This window comes from Choristoneura fumiferana, chromosome 17 (assembly GCF_025370935.1).
Source record: "Choristoneura fumiferana chromosome 17, NRCan_CFum_1, whole genome shotgun sequence".
Taxonomy (NCBI): Eukaryota; Metazoa; Arthropoda; class Insecta; order Lepidoptera; family Tortricidae; genus Choristoneura; species Choristoneura fumiferana.
Window position 1 is genome coordinate 20,826,000 of NC_133488.1, and position 6,867 is coordinate 20,832,866.

Below are 6,867 nucleotides of genomic sequence, written 5' to 3' on the forward strand. Positions count from 1 at the left end.
TCACTTTCAGTTAGAGCTCCCAGATGTACCGTGTTACCTTCGAGCTGAGTGCGCTGTGGTATTTTCTGTGAGGCTTGCATTGAATTGGATGCTTTTGATAATGGTTTCCGGTAAATAACGTAAAACGTGCTCATTCAAATACTGACGAAAGAGATAAGAAACTCGTTATGCGAAGTTATATGTATGCATCTGGCTGCGTGCGTGTGCTGATAGATGCAACGACACTTGCCGCCCGATATCTGAGTAAACGTTGCATTATCGATATGAAATCGAAAGTTACGATGCATTTTTACAGCGAAAGCGACGGGCAAAGGACGAGGCCCGGCGCGCGTATGCTGTGCTAATGTCGTAACACCGTTTACGACGGAATGTTCCAAATTAGCATCATAATAGCGATCTGAAATGCTTTCGAACGATTCAGAGACTTCTGTTGCCCCACGCAGAGTCGCGGCCAATCGATGTCGCTGATGCAACCGTGATGAAAAAGCCATGGGATTTCTTTTCAATCTTCTAGAGCGTAAAGTTTACAAATAGATCTTGAGCCGCATACCGCGTATTAAAATGATTACAATCTTATCTTGATGCCGATAAGCGAATACACAATTTATAGCTAAAAGTGGTGTTGAAGCGCATCGGACCACGCTGATAACAGAACGTGTCACGAATATGTACGACAATGAAGTCGAAAGTAAAGCATGGCACCCGGTATGAACGGACTCGGAGAAATCTAGTATAGTAGCTCTGTGTTGACAGTGAAAAATGTTCTATTGTTTAGCCGGAGCTTACACTACACTACGAAGTTTGTTTTACCGTAACTAATAGCGGTAGTACATTATCCTGCGTGAGTGCGGACAACGGAACGTCACCGTCCCATTGCGGTAGAGCTAAAACGTTTATCTATTCATAAACAGCGTAGCGGTAAAAACAAATAAGCTCGGATATATTATAAAAATAAACTATTAACGTTAATTTACAAGCTTACAATCGGCCCGTCATTGCATCAACAGGTTTGCCCGCACTGAAACATCGCATGCCAGCGCATTCAACACGTAATACTAGATTGAATTACAAACTAGTAAAAGAAACAGTTTCCACGCGACTAGAGGAGAAATTGAAACTGGGGACAATGCACGATGTCTCACATGCTAATTAGGCTAGGAAAACTTTTAATGAGGTGCACTGTGCCATGGTGGGTAATGAGTGCAGCGGTGGTTCATGCCTGCTAATGGATGCGCTTAGGAAAATATGAGATGCCATTTAGATTGTGTAAGTATTATGAAATTGAACTTGATCGCAAACGGGATTTTTATTGTAAGTTATTATTAGACTGTGTTATCTGTACAAGGTCCGCCCGGATTGCTACCACCATCTTGCTTGCTAATCCTGCCGTGAAGCAACAGTGCTTGCACTGTTGTGTTTCGGCGTGGCGAGTAAGACAGCCGGTGGAGCCACTTTTAGCAATTTTACGTTTAAGATTGACAAAAACGGTACAATAGTGACAGATTGCTAGCCTGTCGCCTACGGTATACCTAAACTATATCCTCAGTCGCCTCTTACAACATCCACGGAATCTCATTTATTAGCACTTTGATTTTGATTTTATATACAACTAGCTTTTGCCCGCGGCTTCGCCCGCGTGAAATTCGGTTAGGTCATCGCGCGCTGTTCCTTCGGAAACTGTGCATTTTTCCGGGATCAAAAGTAGCCTATGTCACTGGCCCATAAACTACCTCTATGTCAAAAATCACGTCGATCCGTCGCTCCGTTTCGACGTGAAAGAGGGACAAACATACAAACACACACACTTTCGCATTTATAATATTATTAGTATGGATGCTTTTTACTTTAATATTTCGCACCTTTAGAATGAAACTGACACAATTCAAAATATTCACATTTCCAAAATTTTGAATTGGCTAAGTAAAGTTTTTTGAAGAGGTGCTAAATATATTTTTCTTCGATAGTCCACGTCTTAATAATCGAGGAACTGCAGCTCTTTTTTTTTATTTCCTCTTATGAATTAGAAATATTTTTTTAAGTGGTCGATATGACGTTTGTGAGATTGAAATGGCAGAACCGTTGAGGGCTCAGTACTTAGTAGAAACAGTAAAAAAAAAAACGACACCTGTCACTACTGTCACTGTCAAGCAAGTAGAATCTAACCTAAAACCGTTTTATTTGCTTTGCGATTTGGTGCGATCTATGTGTTTTTTGGATAATTTTTAAAGACCTCTCAGCACAAACTCAGTACTTTAAAATTTGCCGCATTTCTCCACGACCTTTGCATAATAATTGGACCACGATTGGACAGTTTCGACGACTATTTTGGCTCTGCTTCTTCGACAACGCTATCTTGTATTCTCGACGACACTTGGCTTGACTTTTGGACCATATTTTCTATTTAAGCGGCTTCACCTTTCAATACGAAATGAGTGAATTTGTGCGAGCAGATTCAAGACAATTCAAGATACAATTTTTTATTTTATTTTTATCATTGTTGCTGTCTTTTTTAATGTCACGAATAAATGTTTTCTTTCTTTCTTCTTTCTCTTTCAAGGAACTTGCACACATGGCTATGAGTCTAGAATATTTTGACACCAGTGATAAGTATACAATGTTGCCGAAATCAGAGGAGATAAAGCACTTGTCCGTACCGGTAAAATGGATGAACGTAAGTACAAAATTATATCAATACAGTTTCTTGTCTATTTTTTTAAATTACATTTTAGGGCATCAAAAGTTGAATATGTTGCCGGACCAAAGTTGTTTGAGAGCACAGAATAACAAAAACATATTACCTATATTGTGACCATTTACTTAAATATCAACTGACAATGTGATTGATGCGACAGGTGATATTGTTCTGCATTGGCTGGTATATATTATGATAGAGTAAAATTTCTGTGGTCATTATATTGTAACTAGCTGTTGCCCCGCGACTCTGTCTACGAAGAATTCGCTTATCGCTTTCCCGCGAATACTATGTATTTTTTCGGGATAAGACTGTGAGATAAAAAGTAGCCTATGTTCTTGCTCGGGATTCCAACTACCTCCATAATGAATTTTGGCTAAATCAGTTCAGCGATTGAAGCATGAAAAGTTAACAGACAGACAGACAGAGTTCCTTTCACGTTTATAATATTAAATATAAGTAAGGATTTATAATAATTTTGATCTTTTTTTTCAGGTGGATGTAAACACACGTCGGTGTTTTTATTTTGGTTGCAAGAAAAAGCCAGTGAAGGAGCATAACCTTTTTTTTCCAAGGACATGCATTTTTCCATAAAAAAGAGGCATAGAAGTATCACAGAACTCCTCAATGGTTAATGAAAGAGAATAGAATAGACTTAAGATTTAGCACGGAAATGTAATTTTGAACATGACAATCTCTTAATACAGAAATGTATTTTTAGTTGACAATGCAAGTACAGGCGACAATAAGTACAGTCAGCAATTTTTTTTTCTTTAAAATATCATTTTTGGTTTTATTTGTGTAAGCTTTTATTTTCCTCACAATACTTTTTGTTGACTATACTTGTCTTGCATTGTCATCTAATCTGTAATCAGTATAAGTACTGCTGTGCTAAGCTAATGGTACTTTAAATTTGTATTCTCATTTTGGTTTATAATTATAATACATACATACTCGTACATTGCAAGTCGAATAAAATTTAATTGAATTTGCAGGTGGTAGGACCTTGTGCAAGGTCCGCCCAGATTGCTACCACCATCTTGCTCGCTAATCCTGCCGTGAAGCAGCAGTGCTTGCACTGTTGTGTTTCGGCGTGGAGAGTAAGACAGCCGGTGAAATAACTGGCACTTGAGGTATTCCTTCTTTGGCCTCTAGGTTGGCAACGCATCTGCAATACCCAGGTGTTGCAGTTGTCTATGGGTGGTGGTGATCTCTTACCATCAGGAGATCCACTTGCTCGTTTGCCATCCAGTCGAATAAAAAAAAAAAACGTAAAATATGTTTCTTTTCACTTATGATTAAATGTGCAGAATTTGTAACATTGCTTACAGATATTTTGATCAGGTTCGATTCCCGGTCATGTATGTATTAGAGTCAGACAAAATAAAACAGTTGAATGCCATTTATATCCATACTAATATTAAAAATGCGAAAGTGTGTGTGTTTGTATGTTTCTCCGTCTTTCACGTCGCAACGGAGCGACGGATCGACGTGATTTTTGGCATAGAGATTGTTTATGGGCCACAGAGTGATATAGGCTACTTTTTATTCCGGAAAAATAAACAGTTCCCGAGGGAACAGCGCGCGATAACCGAATTCCACGCGGGTGAAGCCGCGGGCAAAAGATAGTATATATACACATCCAGGTCAACTGGTAGAACAAACAATACAATCTAGGGTCACTGTCACAAGTACAAGTACTAAAAATACAAGTAAATCACCACGGTTTTGTTATAACTTATGATCAATGGTATGCATATTGTTACATGTATAACACACAAGTTAATCAAACCACGGTTGCTTAGGAAATGAAAAATCTTAACAGCGCGATTCAGCTTTTCCTTGAGACGAGATAGTGACATCTTTTGATGCAAAGTAAACTAAAATCCCGGTTTAACAATAGTGACCTATAATATTTGTATTACATTTCCTTGTATTTCTTAGTAGTACTTCTAATGCCTTTATGGGGATGGCACAATATTTAATTTATTAAAAATACGACTTGTTTTTAAATTACCCTTTGCCAGGAATATATATACATGTTCCAATAAATTGGGTCTTTTGAGACATATGTTTATGCTAAACGTTTTTATGATAATTTGTGTATTTATGAAATAAAACAATATAAATGAAGTATTGCATTTTTATTATGTTACTCTGCAAATTAACTAAAACCATCTAAAACACATGCAATAGGACAGCTTTGTATAGGTAGCATGTTCCAACAAATAGGGTCTTTTGAGTCATATGCTTATGCTAAACGTTTTATGACAATTTGTACATTTATGGAATAAATAAAATATAAATTATTGCATTTTTATTATATTACTCTCCAAATTAACTAAAACTATCTAAAACACATGCAATAAGACAGCTTTGTCTACATAATTTTATGTGGTTATGGTTAATAACAGAGAGGCTTCAAAAATACGGATTCTTTTAATCTTCAAATCACGCATTTCACATGTATCCTCAAGCTCGCTATGACTTTAGATGGACAAGTGCAAGTTGCAAGCCACTTCATTCTGTAAATGATTTAGCAGAAACTCTTCCTTCAATACACTTTGAAATAAAGAATATAAACCCATTTGTGCAACATGCAATTAATTATTTTAATGTATTGCATGACTCTTACATTACTCTCTTATTGTTTTGGTAAAAAAACACGATATCTCTGCTTTCTGTTATGTTTTCCTTTGCCGTGTTTGATGTTGAAGGGCTAGAGGGTTCGTATAATGATGTTGTTGATGAGCAACTTGCAGTGGAAGATGAAGCTGACTTGCACCAAGTCGCTTGTAAAGACTAGGATGCGTAAATACGCCGAATTCGGAAAATCTCGTTTGTATTTCATAGACGACCATTTCTACTCGAATACTGTCGGAGTCGTCTGAATCCATTGTAGGGATACTGTGATTCGAATTTACTCGTAAGGCAGTCCAAATGTCAAGCCAAGGGTGGCCGAGAATTCAAGATAACGTTGTCTAAGAAACAGAGCCAAAATAGTCGTCGAAAATATCCAATCGTGGTCAAATTATCGTGCAAAGGTCGTGGAGAGATGTGGCAAATTCAAAAGCCCAGAGTTTGGGCTAAGGTCGTAAAAAATTATCCAAACAAAAAACACACTGATCGCACCAAATCGCAAAGCAAATAAAATGGTTTTAGGTTAGATTCTACTTGACAGTGACAGCAGTGACAGTTGACTTCGTTTTTTTTTTAATGTTTCTACTAAGTACTGAGCCCTCAACGGTTCTGCCATTTCAATCTCACAAACGTCATATCGACCACTTAAAAAATATTTCTAATTAATAAGAGGAATAAAAATAAAAGAGCTGCAGTTCCTTGATTATTAAGACGTCGACTATCGAAGAAAATATATATTAGCGCCTCTCCAAAAAACTTTACTTAGCCAATTGTGTCAGTTTCATTCTAAATGTGCGATTTTTGTATTTGATTGATGTATATTATGTATTTTGTATTTGATGGGTAAATATTCAGTTTTTTGCAGCATTTTCTTCTTCATCATCATTTGGCCAAGTATTATTAAAAGAGATGATGCTCAAGGTACATTTTTCATGAAAACTTAAGACAATACCAATGCTAAATCTAGCATGATCACAATTTTTGCAACTTATGCTTCCATTGTGCTAATAAACATGGGAGATTAAACTGACTGGTCAAAACACTTGAATATTCACCCCCCCTCCAGGAAAGAATATTGAAGCACAATATGAATGCATGACTTACCACTATGAGGTTTTTAACATATTTTTATTCAACCAGTACCTAGGTGAATAAAAGTTAGTGCAATAATATTGAAAAATACTAAATGAAATCCATCCATTTCTAAAGAATTATAGTGCTTTAAAATACTATCTAGAACCCAAATTATAAATTATAATCATTGCTGTTTGGTTACGAAATGCTTGGCTGGTCATTGTCCCACGCAATTTCATGCAATTGTAAATTAATAAACATTTACGTAAGCATGCTAAAACATTAATTCTCCAGTTATTAAGTTTTTGCAAAGTAATTTTTCATTTTAAAGATTTGAATAAATTAAATACAATACCTATATATAACTAAAACTCACATTGTATTCTTAAATTTCGGTATCCTGTTTCACCAATGCAAACTGGTTTAGTTGCACAACATGTTAACACCGTTTAGTGACCTAA